Here is a 17,650-nt window from a genome sequence, read left to right on the forward strand (position 1 = left end):
GTTTGAACAAGACAGCCTGTGTGCAAAGAATCACAAAATCCTAACAAAAGAGTGTCAGACTCACTTTCCAGAGGCAATTTTCTCACGAATTTTGAACACAAGAGGAAATTTACACGCCGTTATTATAGGATTGATTCCCTCAATAAAATAAACTTGTGAAAATAATGTTACAACTTGTAATCATCCATTTTAGATGTTCATCTTTAAATATTGCTTGCTTTGTTCATGGTAAGAATGTGTGAGGGGAGGAGGGGAGATGGAAGATCTTCAGACCCATTAAACTCGCCCATCCAGTCTGAAGTGCAGCCCTCCACTATTCACTGTTCCATGACAAAACCATCTTCACTCACAGGCAGGAACAATAAGTTTTAAAACCTTATTCAGGAGAAACTCTCACCTACTCTGCACTAGTTAGGTCAAATGGCACTTTTCAGAGCTATAAATTCTATGCAATAGTCCCTAATAGAATCAGGAAAACTCCGGGGACAAATGAATGCCATTAATTCATCACAACAGAACCATAGAAAAGTTACAGCACAGGAGGAGGCTATTCGGCCCATCTTGCCCATGCCAGGCCGAGGACACCCAGGTGCCTTTTCTAATCCCACCTTCCTGCACCCGGCCCATAGTCCTGCAGCTTACAGCACTTAAGGTGCAGATCCAGGTACTTTTAGTTTAGAGTTTCTGCCTCTACCACAAACTCGGGCAGCAAATTCTAGACACCGACCACCCTCAGCATAAAAAAGTTCTTCCTCGTCCCCCCCCTTCACCTTCTGTCACTTATCTTGAATCTATGTCCCCTGGTTCTAGAATTCTCCACCAAGGGAAATAATTTTATCCTGTCCACTCTATCTATTCCCCTCATAATTTTGTACACCTCAATCAAGTCACCTCTCAGCCTTCTTTGTTCTAAGGAAAATAACCCCAACCTATCCAATCTCTCCTCGTAGTTACACTTTTCTAACCCTGGCAACATTCTTGTAAACCTCCTCTGCACTATTATGCCCTTCCTGTAATGTGGTGACCAGAACTGCACGCAATACTCCAGTTGTGGCCTCACCAGTGTTTTATACAATTCCAACATTATGTCCTTACTTTTATATTCTATACCTCTGCCAATGAAGGAGAGCATTCCATATGCCTTCTTTACAACCTTGTCTACTTGAACTGCTGCCTTCAGGGGCCTGTGTACTTGTACACCGTGATCTCTCACTTCATCTACCCCTCTTACTATATTCCCATTTATTGTGTAATCTCTGTAACTGATTGACCTCCCTAAATGTATGACCTCACACTTCTCTATGTTAAAATCCATCTGCCACTTTATCACCCACTCTACCAACCCAACTATATCATGTTGGGAGATTATGGCTATCCTCTACACTATCCACTACTCGGCCAATCTTTGAGTCATCTGCAAATTTCCCAATCGTGCCCCCCACGTTTACGTCCAAATCGTTAATATATAACACAAACAGCAAGGGTCCCAACACCGAGCCCTGTGGAACACCACTTGAGACAACTTTCCATTCGCAAGGGCATCCATTGACCATTACCCTTTGTTTCCTGTTACAAAGCCAACCTTTTATCCAGTTTGCCACATAACCCTGAATCCCATGGGCTTTTACTTTCCTAACCAATCTGCCATGTGGGATCTTGTCAAATCCCTTGCTGAAATCCATGTACACAACATCCACTGCACTACCTTCATCAACCCTTCTTGTCACTTCCTCAAAGAATTCAATCAAATTTGTGAGGCAAGACCTTCCTTTAACAAATCCATGCTGACCATCCCTGACTAGTCCATGCCCTTCCACATGACAATTTATCCTATCTCTCAGGATTGATTCTACTAATTTGCTCACCACCGATGTAAGACTAACTGGCCTATAATTGTTTGACATTTCCTTTGATCCCTTTTTGGCTTTCTCCAGTCCTCCAGTACCTCCCCTGTATCTAGTGAAGATTGGAACATCATCCTCAGAGCATCTTCTATCTCCTCCCTGACTTCCTTCAGCAGCCTTGGAAACAACCCATCTAGCCCTGGTGACTTTATCAACTTTCAAGGATTTCAACCCTTCGAGTACTTCCTCTTTCTTTATGACTATCCCGTCCAATATCTCGCAGTGTTCCTCCTGGACTACTATATTTACATCCTCCCTTTCCTTTGTAAACACGGAGACAAAATATTCAATCTCCTCTCATTAACAACTTATCTCTATAATTTCCAAATAGCTTTATTTCTCAGGAGTTTATCAATTTTCTTTTTAAAAACTGTAGCAATGTTATATTTGCCACATCTCAACAGTTTGTTCCAAAGACTAACAACTGCAAAAATAACTACTTGCTGACATCTAACCTAGTTCGCCACTTGCAGTTTTTAAGGACATGATCTCTAGCCACCTTATCATTTCAAACAACTATCAATCTTTGAACTTTTTAAAATTATATCACATCCTCTCTAACTTTGCATTTTTCCAACTAAGCAATTAGCCCTAAATCATGGAGCCTATTGTTATAGCAATAGATTGCTTTCTTCTACGGCCTCTGATATAGTCAGTTAGAAGCCAAAGTCTATGTTAGCCCAAGTACGTCTGATCTAGAAAAATAGGATAAACGTATCAACCAATTACCACCCAAACACATTCCTCCCAAGTCACAAGGATGCCTATTTCAAGGCTATGAAGTAGTCTGGGGCAGAATGGCTCTGACAGAACTCAAAGTGAGCAAAGAACAGGTTATTAACAAGTAGATTTTCTCATTTGGACCGGTGATATCTTATAGGGTGGTAATTGGTTGTTACATTTTATCCTTATTTACTGGATAGACGTAGCAGGACAGTTTTCCATGTGGTCAGGTAGACGACAATATCATAACTGTACAAGAACAGCATAGCTTGGGGAACAGCTAGATTTGGTGTGCAGGTCTTGAGCAGTGGGAATTGCAATGATGTGAAAATAAAATAGCAGTGGGGATTGGAGTGATGTGCTTTCTTTACTTAATAAAATACATTCAAAATAGCAATAAAAGCACTAAATCAAGAATTAGAAGTCAATTTTCAGCAAGGGCAGGGTGGTAGACAATGTCACAATACAAAGCCACTTATAACATTTTTGACACTCGTTTCCCCTTAAGAAATGTTTAAGTCCCCACAGTGCTTATTGTACTTGTGTGTGTTGCATTAAAGGCGATGGAATAAACAAGAGACAGTAAAATAGTTGGAAATTTGAAATTAAAACTGAAAATGTTAGAAATACAGGACAAGTCAACTGAAATCTGTAGGAGAGTAGTTTTGCGTGTATAGTATTGTATATTTGAACTGTAGTAATAACAAGCCCATGTCCTGTTGCATTTTCATCTGTAACTTGTCTTCACATGGCATATGCCTATATTCAGTTATCAAGATATTGGGGATTGTGTCAACCTTTGTGAAGCTAAAATTAAGGTTTTGCTATGTTTTTAGGCTGGCATGTCTGTTTCAAAATCAGAATAAGTGCCTCATCTGGCCAACACCATAGTGCAGTAGATGGAATTCTACACTATCGGAAGCACAGCCTTTTGGGTGCGGCATTTAACCGCGGCCTCATCTGCCACTGGGGGACATAAGAGGTCCTATGGCATTCTTTCAAAGATGTGCCCTCCCCAGAGTCCTGGCCAACACTGATTCCTCAACTAACATTTCTAAAACAAGAACAGAATATCTGACCACTGTCTCATTGCCGTTTGAGGGACTTTGATGGGTGCAAATTGTCTGCCATATTTCCTCCATTACAATAGTGAATACACTTTTAAAGTACTTAATTAGCTGTAAAGTGCTTTAGAGGTAAGAGTAAAGTTTTTCTTTCTTTAAGATGAATTTGGGTAACACTAAAGATTACCCCTTTGCAAATGGGACATGATCAAGCCATGCACAACCCTCAACACATTCAACAAAACCTTGGCACATAAGAATGAAACCAATTTAGTTTTAAACTAGCACACCAGAGATTTTGAACAAGCTATACTGTTGAAATAAAATTAAGGTTATAATCAGGTTACAAAATAAAAGCATATGACGCAACTAATGAATGAAACAGAGGTCAGTCATCACCAGGAACTGCTTTGCTGGAGTTTGTGTTCCTGGGTGATAGGTTAATATCTTTAGGCTGCTTTTAGTAATGGAATCTATTATTACAAGAGCTTTGAGATCCAAAAGAACCTTGTGGTAAAGTTCTTAGTCCAAAAGCTTAGCTTATATAAAAACATAAGTTTAATTAACTACACCCGAGTCTTTCATATAGCATATGGTGTCCTTATTTATTAAGGTCATATACCCCATGAAAGAAAATGCATAAAAAGTCGAGTTTATTTTGGTATGGGGTATTTCTTGATTAAACCATTAGATTACATCAGTAACAATCATGTTTGTGCATTTACAAATCATCTTCCTTGGAGTTAAGTGTTTTGTTCCATACAAATCACTTCATGTTCATTAAAACAAGTACATAAATTAAGAATGGAGTACTATTCAAATTTCCTAGACATGACTACATTTTATGTATTTATCCAAACTTCACTCATCTAATTGATTAGTTACACTAACTAGCTAAACTTGCAACATTCAAAGTATATATTAATTTCACTGCAATGTATGGACATCAATTATACATTAAACTCTGAGTGGTGTTATGATTGCAAAAATATTGTGCCTGCAGGCGAGACCATGAATGTCACGTTACACTGAATACAATGGAGCAGTACTTAAAATTACACAAATCCTAAAATGTGTCAAGTAATCCTGAAGTTAAGACAACAACAGAAATTTACCACTGACTTCCCTAAAACTGAGCAAATAAGCAAAATACAAATTAACCTCATCAACCAGAATAAGAGTTAAGAACGTAGTGTAGATTTTAAAAAATCTAATGGGGTTTCCATTAGTCAGCAAAAGTATTCAAGATGTTTATGAAACTCAAAAATGGTAAAAATCACAGAAGAGCAGAAGATTGTAGATGCCCAGAGAACAGGCTCACCAATCTGCACAGTGTCCACTGAGTAAGAAGTGTGCTGTCCCTTCCCCAACTAATCAGAAAGCACAGAAGATGGCCCACCAACTCAAAACTGTAGCCCTGATTCCACCCCATCTGCAAAATGGGCCAGCTCAAGACACAGCAAGTCTCTTGTCAAACCAAAGTAAGAAACAGAAAGACACGGGACCAGAGCTTCTGAGGAGTGGCAATCAGTCTGATTGCCACTCTAATCCTTCATATGTACCTTAGTTGGGAGCTGCACCCTTCTTGCCCAATCTTCTGACTAAAGCCAAGTGCAGTGAAGCTGGCTCCCAAGGCCTTCAAACGAGCGAAGAAAAGTCATGGAGGTTGGCGGGGGGGGGGGGGGGGGGGGGGGGGGTGTGTGCGGGGGGGCAAGGGAGGCAGTTGGGCAATCAGTTAGAGGGTCAGGGGGTTAGCTAAGAGCTCAGGTGGTTAGTCGGGAGAGGATGGGGGTAGTCAGGTGGACAGAAATATAGTGACCCAGGAGTTAGAAGCGGTTTTAATTCTAACTTTTCCTGGTAACTATTCTGGTAAGGCAGTCAGAAACATCCAAATTCTGCAATTTGAATCGGATAGTCCCCCAGTGCAGGCTAATTGCCCAACAGAAGTCTGAACTTCCCGGGCAACTGCCATTCAATCCTTACGTGGGATTTCTGTGGTTTGGGGGGGGAGGGGGAGTTTATCCTCCAGTGCATCTTTGGGGTACCTCCTGGGTACAAGTTGGAGGTCCAAAGTCATGGGCTAATGTCACAAAAACACTGCACAAGAAATCTATCCAATTGTCCTCATCCTACCTTCCTACTGCAGATCACCTTATCAATTTAGGGATCAAAGCTGTGGTTCAGTTGGTAGCACTCTCATCCAAGTATGGTTTCATGTCCCACTCCAGGGCTTGAGCACAAAAAAGCTAGACTGACAGTCCAGTGCGGTCAGTACTGAAGGAGTGCTGCAATGTCAGACATCTTCCGGATGAGATGGTAAACTTTGTTTAAAAAAAGATCCCATGGAACTAAGACCAGGGGAGTTATCCCTGGTGCTCTGGCCAACAATTAGCTCTCAATCAACATTTGGTTATCATATTGCTGTTTGTAGGAGTGTGCTGTGCACAAATTGGTAACCTCATTTCCTACATTACAACAGGTGAATTTGCTTCAAAAGTACTTAATTGGGTGTAAAGGACTTCATGACATCCTGAAAGGTGCTATAGAAATCTCAAAAATCATGACAGCTGGCAGAAAGCAGAGTACATCACCCAATTCGAGCCTAGATCAAGAGGAAGATGACATCTTCTAACCCACTATGTCATCCCATTCCCAAGATATATAATTTATCTTTTGAGAGGGGAATTCTTTAACTGGGGGCTATGAAAGCACTGCTTCGTACTTACGTGGATGGCTGCACTCCATTATATTTTATTGAAACCTGACAACTCTACAGCTAATAAATGGTTTCTCAGCATATATTGTTTATAACACAAATTCGGTAATTAAAATCAAATTAAATGCAATTTCAAATGCAAGGTGATTTATAAATTGGTTCCAGTAACATCAATCTGTTTTTTTTAAACCAACAGCACTACCCTATCTTCATGAAAAATATATGCAGGGTATATTTCTATACCTGTTACAATTCAGGCTCCCCGCCTACACTTTATTGTATACAACACCCAACTTTACAGCCTCAATAAGCAAAAGCTTGCAGATTTATTTTCTGTCAGTTTGGTTTTGCAGATGTCTGACAATCAAACGTAATCTGAATGGTTTAACTAAAATACGATTCAAGCTGTCTTCAGGTAATCTAGATATTGGAAATTATTACATAGTAATAATGTTTATACTTTAATTACTATCTAGGTTTTTAAAACAACAAATAATGTGAAGTTATTCACTTTGGTCGTAAGAATTGTAATAGACAGGGTCTGGAGTGAACTGAAACCCTTGTATCCTTTCCCTTACTGCCTATAGTCAGTGTGGTTTTTGGAGACGTAGCTGTGTGTCTCTTAGCCCCCGGAGTATGTAGTCAAATAAACAGCAGCAGCAAGTTTTTGTGGGTTTAAACAAACAGCATTATTTATTCACCCAGAAACTCTAAATGCTACAGTAATCATTCACCCACACATACACAGCTACACTCGAGAAAACAAAACCGTTTGAGAGAATAGTGTACTTGCACAAGTTATAAACAAAGGAATAACTCAAAATTCAGTGGCTCATTGTAGGATGACAGTGTTGTGAACCCGGTAAAGAAAGGAGTCTTCTCCACTCCTGAAGCATAGTTTAGATGAGTTCAAATAGCTGAAATCAGAGATCAACATTAGTGTATGATTCCCTCAAAGAGACAAATGTTCAGCAGGTCACTAGGCTAGGCACTTGCATTTTTCATATCAGGAGGTCCAATTTATCTTACAGGTGGATACATATTTAGGAATCAGGCTGGGAGGCTTTTTAGGTTTTACAGCCTCCTGTTTTTAAAGGCAAAGATGACTGTCTTTTCTGCAGCTGCTGTGGCTTGCAGTGTTCTCTGCAGATTGCCCAGGTTTTTCTGGGTCTTCAGATAGAAACAAAATTATTATTGCCAGCCGGTTCCAGTCACATGACCAATACAGGTAGTGTCTACCCGGAATGACTTAAAGCTGAAAGCCATTGCTAAACAATGGATATAATGGATGAATTCTTCACACTTACTCAGGACGAACTAGTTTCTGCCCAGTTCTCATTGTTAGGGTTCCAACTCAGAAGGCATGGATGGAGTCTGGACTTGTGCTTTGAGTAAACCCCATACAATACTATGTGTAAATTCCACAGACTATATTAGTCTTCATATGCCCATTCTAGTGGGAGGCCCCCACCCCCCCGGTGATTCAGTTAGGAACTTTTGGACGCTTCAGATAGTCTGTGTGGAAGTCCATTTTAAAAAAATTAAAAAAGACAGTTCCAGAAGTTTCCATTCAAGCAGAGCCCAAGTTTAAAGTATGTTTAAAGTACTAAGACATGCCTTCACTGGGCATAACAGAATAAAAGGGCAGAATATTTTTTTAAAAGGTGTGAAAATTGTAAATGATGATGTTCAGAGAGACTTGGGCATGCTCATACAAGGAACGCAGAAAGTTAGCATGCAAGTAGAAACACAAATGACATGCTGGCCTTTATTGCAAGGGATTTGAAGTACAGGAATAAAGAAGTCTTGCTACAATTGTACAGGGCTTTAGTGAGATTACATCTGGAATATTATGTGCAACTATGGTCTCCAAAATGAACATACATACGAACTAGGAGTAGGTCACACAGCCCTTTGAGCCTGCTCCGCAATTCAACAAGTTCGAGGCTGATCGGATTGTAACCTCAACTGCACATTCCCATCTATCCCTTATAACTTTTGCATATCAAAAATCTATTTACCTCTGCCTTAAAAATATTCAAAGACTCTGCTACCACTGCCTTTTGAGGGAGAGAGTCCCGAAGGCACACAAAAAAAAGACTCAAAAGATTTCTCCTTATCTGTTCTAAATGGGTGACCCCTTATTTTTGAACAGTGGCCCCTAGTACTAGATTTTCCCACAAGAGGAAACATTCTCTCCACATCCATCTGTCAAAACCCCTCAGTATCTTATATGTTTCAATCAAGTCACCTCATACTCTTCTAAACTCCAGGGGCTACAAACCTAGCCTGTCCAATTTTCCTCATTGGGAAACCTGCCCATTCCAGGTATTAGTTTAGTAAACCTTCTCTGAACTGCTTCCAATGCATTTACATCCTTCCTTAAATAAGGAGACCAATACTGTACACAGTACTCCAGATGTGGTTTCAGCAATGCCCAGTATAGCTGAAGCATAACCTCCCTACTTTTATATTTAATTCCCCTTCCAATAAATAACATTCGATTAGCTTTCTTAATTACTTGCTGTACCTGCATACTAGCCTTTTGTGACTCATGCACTAGGACACCTAGATCCCTCTGCATCTCCGAGCTTTGCAATCTCTCACCATTTTAGGTAATATGTTTCTTTTTATTTCAGGAAAGTTATACTTGTTATGACACAGCAGTTGGTAAGGCTGTTTAAATCCCAGAGGGAAACTTGAACAACTGTCATAACCTATATTTTCAATTGGTATGCTTGAGATGCAGCTCTGAATTCAGGAATAAAACTACCAAGCCTCAAGAGGTTTTTTATATAAAACTAAACAAATTAAACACATACATGTCTACAAATTACTACCATTATAACTTTTAAACAAATCGCCAAATTAATCACTCCCAGGTAAATCGTCACCAAGACAACAATAGCCCATAGACTTTAAACAGACACCAGACATCTGACCATACAAATACAAAACGAGGTCACTTGCAATTTGGTTCCTTTGCAGACACTGTCCTAGGCTTACAGGCTGGTTAGATTTTAAATGTCTCTGACTGATACACACAAACTCCTTTTGGTTCAAAGCTTCCCCTTTGAATGTAAATTTTCCATACTATTACTAGGTTTTTAAAATTTTACCTCTCCTAACAATAATCCTTTCATTCCACCAATTATATTAGTAACATAAACACATTGCTTGGGGTCTCCCAGCTAAATGCAAGATTTTATCCATTCCTTTGAATGGTTTATTCAAAAATGCAAATTGCACTTTACCTCTACTTACGTTTATCTAATTAACATCTCAAACTACTATACATCAAAGCACCCAGACTAGCTGGTTTTATTCCAATTAAGACACATACAGAGACAGAGCCTACTACAATTCCAATGTAAAAATAATTTCCAATAACGTTATAGACATTAATATCCCTTCATGACATACTTGCACTGGAGGCGGTACAGTGAAGGTTCACTAATTGTATCTGGGATGAGGGGGTTGTCCTATGATGAGGCTGAGTAAATTGGGCCTATATTCTCTTGAAATTTAGACAAATGAGAGGCGATCTCTTTGAAGAATACAAGATTAACAATCTGCAGTTTTTAAATGTAATTTTACCCATGTAGCCTGACGCAGCTACACAAGTAAAGCCAGGCAGCCAGAACAGTATTGTGTAACATGCATGTTGTATAGTCATTTCTTCATTAACAAGTTAAACATACAACCTTAAAGCAAAGTTGTAGTAATTGATTCTTCATGAGAATAAATTTAAACTTTGTAACAAGCTGTCTTGTCTTCCATTTTGTATTCAATAAACAAAGCTGCCATTTTAATGCGAATCTACTAAAATTATACAAAACAAAGACAGATATTCCCTTTTTTTGTCACAGGTCTATACAGTTCAAGAAAGTTTCAGGTTTTCCCATCTGGAATGAGTTCTGAAGATAGACCTTTTCCCTTATATAGTAAAGCTAAGTTTACTTATAATGTTCCCAGAGTTACCTTGCATAAGACCAATCTTCTCACTCCACCCATTATCTTGTTGGACAGCACACACATGCAGATGCCAAAGATAAAATCAGCTGTGATGTTCCCTCAGTAAAACAGCCTGCCAAAATTCACACAAAATATGTGTCAAATAAAAACATACTCACATCTGAATCAGAAGTTGTGTGTTTTTAAGTTCAACTCCAGAGACTTGGGTACATAATTTAATTGACACTTCAGAACAGTACTGAGGGAGTTCAGCACAGTGAAAGATGCCCTCTTCAGATAAGATGTTAAATTCAGGCCCTATTAGATGGCTTTAAAACATTCCATGACACTATTCTAAGCAGCAGAGGGGGTTTCCTCTGGTATTCTAGCCAACATTTAACCCCCAACCATCATCATCAAAAACAGATAATTTGATCATTTCTGTCACTGCGGTTTGTGGGATCTCAGTTTGTGCTGATTGTTCCAATGTAGTGAAATATGGCAATCAGAGACTACATTTCAAAAAGTACTTCAGTGGTTATGAATTGTTTTGGGGTGCCCTAATGTCTTGATCCGGAAAAATTAGAATAAAAGTATTCTGGGGATATAGCAATTGGTATGCTCCCAACTGTCAAATTATTCCCAAGAATACATCCTGCAGTCATATTTCTGCATTTCCGTCATGGTTAACAATTCCTGCCACCACTGGAAAAAAGCAAAACTTCCCAAGTTCCTCCTCGTGGAGCTTGTGTTATTTCAGGTTAATAATTAGAAAGGTGGAATGAAATGGAATTATGTTGGACTTTCCCCAGTGCTACTTAAACATGTAAAAGCAGATTGGTTTGGTTCATTATGAGGCACTTACATGGTATGACTTCAGTGTAATCCCAGTCCTTGGACTGTTTCCCAAAAGGTTGTTCTTGCTTTTATATTTGCAGTCATAGGGACGCAGGAAATATGAGTAGGGTAAGGCCATGTCCCTATCTGAGCCTGTCCTGCCATTAAATTTGATCATGGTTGATCTTCTACCTCAATGCCATTTTCCCGCACTATCCCCCTTTCCCTGGATGTCTTTACTATCTATAAATCTATCGATCTCTGGAACATACTCAATGACTGAGCCTCCACACCCTCTGGGTTGGAGAATTCCAAAGGTTTACTACCCTCCTGAGTAAAGAAATTCCTCCTCATCTCATCCTAAATGGCCTACTCCTTATTCTGAGACTGTGTTCCCTGGTTCTAGATGCCCGACCCCAGCCAAGGGAAACATCCTTCCTGCATCTACCTTGTCGAGCTCTGTCAGGATTTTGTATGTTTCAATGAGAGTGCCTCTCATTGTTCTAAGCTATACAGGCCCAGTCTCATAATCACTCCTCATAGGACAATCAATCCATCCCAGGAATCAGTCTCGTGAAGTTTTATTGCACTCCCACTATGGCAAGTATATCCTTTTTTCCTTCCTCAGGTAAGGAGATCAAAACTGTATGTAATACTCCAGGTGCGTTTTCACCAAGTTTCTATACCATTGCAACAAGACATCTTTATTCCTGTACTCAAATCCCGTGGCATTAAAGGCCAACATACCGTTTGCCTTCCTAATTGCTTGCTGCACCTGTATGCTATCCTTAAGTGACTCATGAATAGTTTATCACAGGTGGCCAATAGAACTCATGGAAGACGGCCACAAAAAGTGCACCACGGAAATCTAACAAGGCGAATAACCTCGCATGTATTCCATATAACTTTTGCTAACTTCAAGTTGGGTACTAGCAAATGCAATGAACAGACTCCAGTATTGCTGGTGCTCTTAGGTAGTTACACAGCCCAATAAGTTATTCAGGTATATTTGTGAAAAACTCTTAAAACAGATGGTGTGCAGGACCACACACAATCTCAAGCTGAATGAACAAGGCTTTCATTACTTTGAGAGTCTAAGTGATCCAAAGGGATTCAGTCACTGATCACAATTCACTTCATGCCCTTTATAATGAGACATTTCATCTTTTCAATTTGAACCTCTAATTAAAACATTAGGTTATTCAGTGAATAAATAATGTGATTTAAGAATATTTATTTAAAAAGGATAGAATAATGGGTGGGGAGTTGCATCACATATTAACAAGGTGGCCAGAGCAAGTGTTAACATGCAGAAAGCAAGTTAGAACACATCTTATGAGTAACTAGCACTAACTTATGGGAAAACAAAAACTTATACAGCACCTTTTACAGCCTTAGGATGTGCATATGCACTTCACAGTTAATTGATTAATAGAACAACCATAGCAAACAAGTTGTGCACAGCAAAATCCCTCAAACAGATAGGATGATGGACAACCAGTTAATTTTTTTTGTGTTCATTGAAGGAGGAATTTTGACCTGGCTACCAGGTCCTGGGAGATCATCCCAAAATGATGGATCTCATCAATGCACATGAAGCAACCCAGGGTATTGTGTCAAGGGCTTTTTCTAACTACCTGAACAGGCAGGGCTTCAGGTTAACATTTCATCCAAAACACTGGCATTTCAACCAAGGCAATGGTCACTAAGTACTGCACTGAACTGTCAGATTACATGCTCAAGGTCTAAAGTAGGGCTTGAACCCATAACTTTCTGACTATAAATAACAACATATACACCCATTCTGTGCTTCAGCTACAGTGAGGGAGGATCCTAGCAAAAAACATCTCAGAAAAAGGAAGGTGAATTCATGGAAACAATAATAGCAAAAAATGCTGGAAATATTGCTGAGTATTTCCAGCGTTTTTTTTTATTTTAATTTAAGATTTCCAGCATCTGCAATATTTTGCTTTTATATGAAAAACATTAAAACAGTTTTTGTGGAAAATTGAGGGGGAAGCAGTATGTGGAGGAATCAATCTTTCTATTGATCAATATTGAAAGAAAGGTATAAGAGTTAAAGAAATCCCTGCAAAAGCTTAAGGTGGTGCAATAATGATTATTTTAGCAGGTCATGACACGCTAAAGAAACGTACTTGCTTACCCAGACTGGAGTTTAAGTAAATATTTAGCACCACAGACCATCACTGGGTGGCTCCGCAACGAAATAGGTCATGACAGAAAAACTGAGAACAATGCAGATCAGTGTGAAATAGAAGGATTGTATTTCTAGGCAATTTAATAATTAGCAGGATAGAGAATTCTCTGCAAACATGATTTAGAGTACATCAGGTTATTTTGTTGCCAGCATGTGACATTTTTCAAGAACTCAAAGTGAAGGGGCAAAATCAGTTGTTGTGGTCCATCAGAGCCAACAACATAGGAAAGAAAGAGGATATCCTACTAGGGGAGCTTTTTAAAAAATTCATACACGGGATATGAGCTTCGCTGGTTGGGCCAGCAATTATTGCCCATCCCTAGGTGCCCTTCAGAAGGTGTGGTGAGCTGCCTTCTTGAACTGCTGCAGTCCATGTGGTGTAGGTACACCCTCAGTGCTTTTAGGAAAGGAGTTCCAGGATTTTCATCCAGTGACAATGAAGGAACAGTGATACATTTCCAAGTCAGGATGGTGAGTGACTTGGAGGGGAACTTCCAGGTGGTGGTGTTCTCACCCATCTGCTGCTCTTGTCCTTCTAAATGGCAGTGGTCATGGGTTTGGAAGGTGATGTCTAAGCAGCCTTGGTGAATTCTTGCAGTGCATCTTGTAGATGGTACACACTGCTGCTACTGTGGCACTAAATCATAAAGCAGTAACCTGAGTGTAGTAATTGAAGCACAAAAATAGACAGATCAGGAAAGTAAATGTATAGCTGAAAGATTGGTGTGAGGAGGGGCTCCATTTCATGGAACACTGACCCCAGTACAGGAATAGGAAACAGCTGAGAGAGGCTGCATTTATACTTGGTTTGGTACTAAGGTCCTACCAAAAAAGATAAATAGGACTCTAAAAAGAAATTCAAACCAATAAAATGGAGGGAGGGGTACAGAAAGAGAACAGCTCTGGATGGAAAAAATAACTTGGAGATTTTAAAAAGGATAGAGCAAAGGTCAGAGTACAAAATCAGATAATGATAATGTAAATGATTCAAAAAAAATAAATAAAACCTTATCAGGAGTAATAACAAAACACCAGATGAAAAATAAAAACATTAAATTCTCAATAACATCTGCAATCAAAAATATTATAGGTCAAAAGGTATGGGAATTACATCATCATTGCCTATGGGCAGTTACCCAAATGAATGTAGCATAATCAAATAAAACAAGCACTAATTCAACCTAAAGCATATGATGTTGCAGCCATGACAATCCCAAACTAAATTTTTAAAACTGTAGGGTCTTCAGAATGTGCAAGGGTGTTGGGACAGGAGTACCAATGCTGATAATTCACAACTACAGCAATGGAAACATTATGGGTGTAGAGAAGTTACTGGAATCCATCGTCAAAGATAAGTGACTGAGTAATTAAACAAGTGTGAGCTGATCAAAAGAGTCAACATGGATGTGTGACATGAAGGTCATGTCAGAATAATTTAATCGACTATTTTTGAGGTCATGAAATATAGTGGATGAGGAAGTGCATATGAACATTGTCCATATTTCACTTGATAAGATTCTGAACAAGAAATAAGCAAAAATGAAAGTGCATGCAATTGACAGTAGTCACACAATGATATAGTACAGAAGGCTATTCAGTCCATTATGCTTGCGCTAGTTTTTTGGTAGAGCTATCCAATTAATCCCACTTCCCTGATCTTCCTCTGTAGTAGCCCTGTAAATTTTTCCCTACTATTCACTTTGTTTACAACTCTAAAAAGAATGATTAGCAATCAGCAATGGCAGCATGTGGATGTCCCATTGCTCTAGGTCTATGAACTCAATGGGGCATGCATGAATTAAACAGGTAGCATGACAGAGAGCCAAATCTCAAAAAGTTAGTTGCTTACCTCTTGCATATTGCGACATTGGGCGGAATTTTCCCACCCTGCCCACGATGGATTTTGTGGCAGGCGGGAGTGGAGCATCGAGAGAGGCAAGAAATCAGACTCCCGCCAGCATGAAAACAGTTTGTAATTCTCATGGCAACTCTTGTATGGGTGTATGCGTTCACTCTGGGAAGTGGGTCATCCCAACAACGAGAACACTGCATTAGCTAACTTGATGCAGTCGTTGCCAAGGTAAATGAGAAAGTATAGCAGTGATATGAGGGCATGGTTGGGGATATCAGCCTCTCTTCCAGGTTTTGTCCCTTGGCACTACCACTAAGGAGACACAAGTGTCACTGATCCTTCAAGGTTGCTAAGCTGCTCTCACACGGTGGCGTGTCGTGAGCTAAATGGGTTATAAACACTTTTAGCACACACTTGCAATAAAGATTGTAACACATCACGCTGACATCACACAAGGGTGTGGAAACTATATTATTGACATCACATGAACGTGAATCTCACAAATGGAGAATATCACTGATTGGGAGGATGGCTAAACCTTGCAATAAGGGGATATATATGTAAATAATGATAACACCTTCAGTTGACCAAGTCATTTACATTAATATCAAGCATATTAACAAAAGTGCAATATTTACACAGTGGTTGCACACCCGTAACCCAAAAGTGATTTCAATATTTCTTAATTTTCCTAACCCTAAGTTGGGTGCAGCCCCAACTTCCGCAGCAGAGGTGACTGTTACATCCTGATGTCTGAGATGACCTTGGCAGATGTCCTCTGGTAGTCCAAGGCCTGGAGGGCCCCGACCTGATACGGGTCTCAAGCTCAGGGGCAGAAGCATCCTCCTCAGCCTGAATAGTTGGAGTGGGTGGGGTTACAGGCATGTGAGATTCAGAATGGCTGGACACCCTTGAAGTGTCCTGTATGGAGGCCCCTAGGTGTCCAGCTGATTCTCATCTTCCCCATTAGAGCCCGATGGTCCCTCCCTGACTCTTTAGAGAAGGGGCACCTGGAGGGAGGTCAAGGTGCCCCTCCCCTTCTTGCCCAGCTACTGATGGATGCCAGCATTGTCTGTGGATGGTGTCCAGGACCGAACGCAAATCTGGCAAAACTTTCTGGACCAAGGTCTCCATGGCATTCACCAACCATCCCATGGTGACCTTGAGGTGCTCGCATGTTGGAGCCATGACATCAGACAGAATGTGGACGGACTCCTCCATCCTTCGCTCTAGTCTGCTGAGTGACCCTCGCATCTCTGCCTCAGGTTCCACCGCCTGCCATTATATCTCCAGCATTCTCTCGGCAGCCGCTCGCAGAAGCTCATGATCTGACTCAGACTCAGCGGTGGCTGATCTCTAGCAGTCCTCCAAGTGCCAGAGACCTCAGCTGTCACTGCCTCCAACTACTGCGGAGACGTGCCAATGAGCTGTTCTCCAGTAGGTGACCCCGAGTCTAATCTAGAGCTATGACCCACTAAGCTGTGTGTCTCTGCACTGGAGGAGGGTGCGGGTGAATGCAGTGATGGTTCTTCAATGGTGGCTTCCTCATCCAAGGTGGTCTGGGGCCGGGGCTTATGTCAGCCCTCTGCCTGTGTCTTGATCTGCTGGTGCTTATGAGAGAGAGAAGATAGCTTCAGTTCATGACCGGGTTTAACACAATATTGCAAATCACTCAATATAACTGTCAGGATCTGATGAATTCCTAGAAGTGTGATCCATACTAGTTTGCTGGAATAGGCCGATCACCCCTTCCCCACAGGAACAATCCCTGTCCTTCCCCAGGCAACTCAGTGGCATCCTCCTCAAATTGGGTGACAGGTGTGACAATTGTTGTTCCACCTCTTGTCTAGGACCTTTCTCTTCGGTTGTGGGCAAGTTTGGGCTGCATAGAGACAAAAGAAATGAAAGTGATGAGAAGGGATGGAAGAGAGGTAGGGAAACATGCATGCCACCTGTTTGTGGTGACCGCTCCCCAGAAGGAGCTGAAGATGGATGTGTGCAGCTTTAAAGATGAGATGGTGGTGGTGGTGGTGGTATGAACGTATCTGAGAGAATCAGTGCTGATATTTGCTCTCCTGCTAATGACGCTGTGAGAGATCCCCGAAGTTAGCCCTTTGAGTGCATGTTACCATAATGAGAGTTTGATATTGGAGGCAACTGAAGGTCGAGTTACTCTGAAGTCATCTACCCGCACTCTGGCCGAAGACCAGCAAGCAAGGTCACCAATCCAGTATGGGAAGCGGTGACAGCGGTGGTCAGTGCCAATGCCCTGCAGAAGAGGACAGCCATCCAGTATCAAAAGAGGCTGAATAATCTCCTGTGTTCCGCCTGGATAAGTCACTCTTCTCATCACTCTTAACTCACACACTCACAAACCCATTA

The 17,650-nt window shown here is 40.6% G+C and overlaps 1 protein-coding gene across 7 annotated transcripts in view; it reads right to left on the minus strand.

Moving 5' to 3' along the window:
- ptprfa (protein tyrosine phosphatase receptor type Fa) overlaps window positions 1-17,650 on the minus strand; it is a 509,773-nt gene that overhangs the window by 427,197 nt on the left and 64,926 nt on the right. The gene's annotated exons all lie outside the window — the stretch shown is intronic.

This window comes from Carcharodon carcharias, chromosome 16, assembly GCF_017639515.1.
Source record: "Carcharodon carcharias isolate sCarCar2 chromosome 16, sCarCar2.pri, whole genome shotgun sequence".
Classification (NCBI taxonomy): domain Eukaryota; kingdom Metazoa; phylum Chordata; class Chondrichthyes; order Lamniformes; family Lamnidae; genus Carcharodon; species Carcharodon carcharias.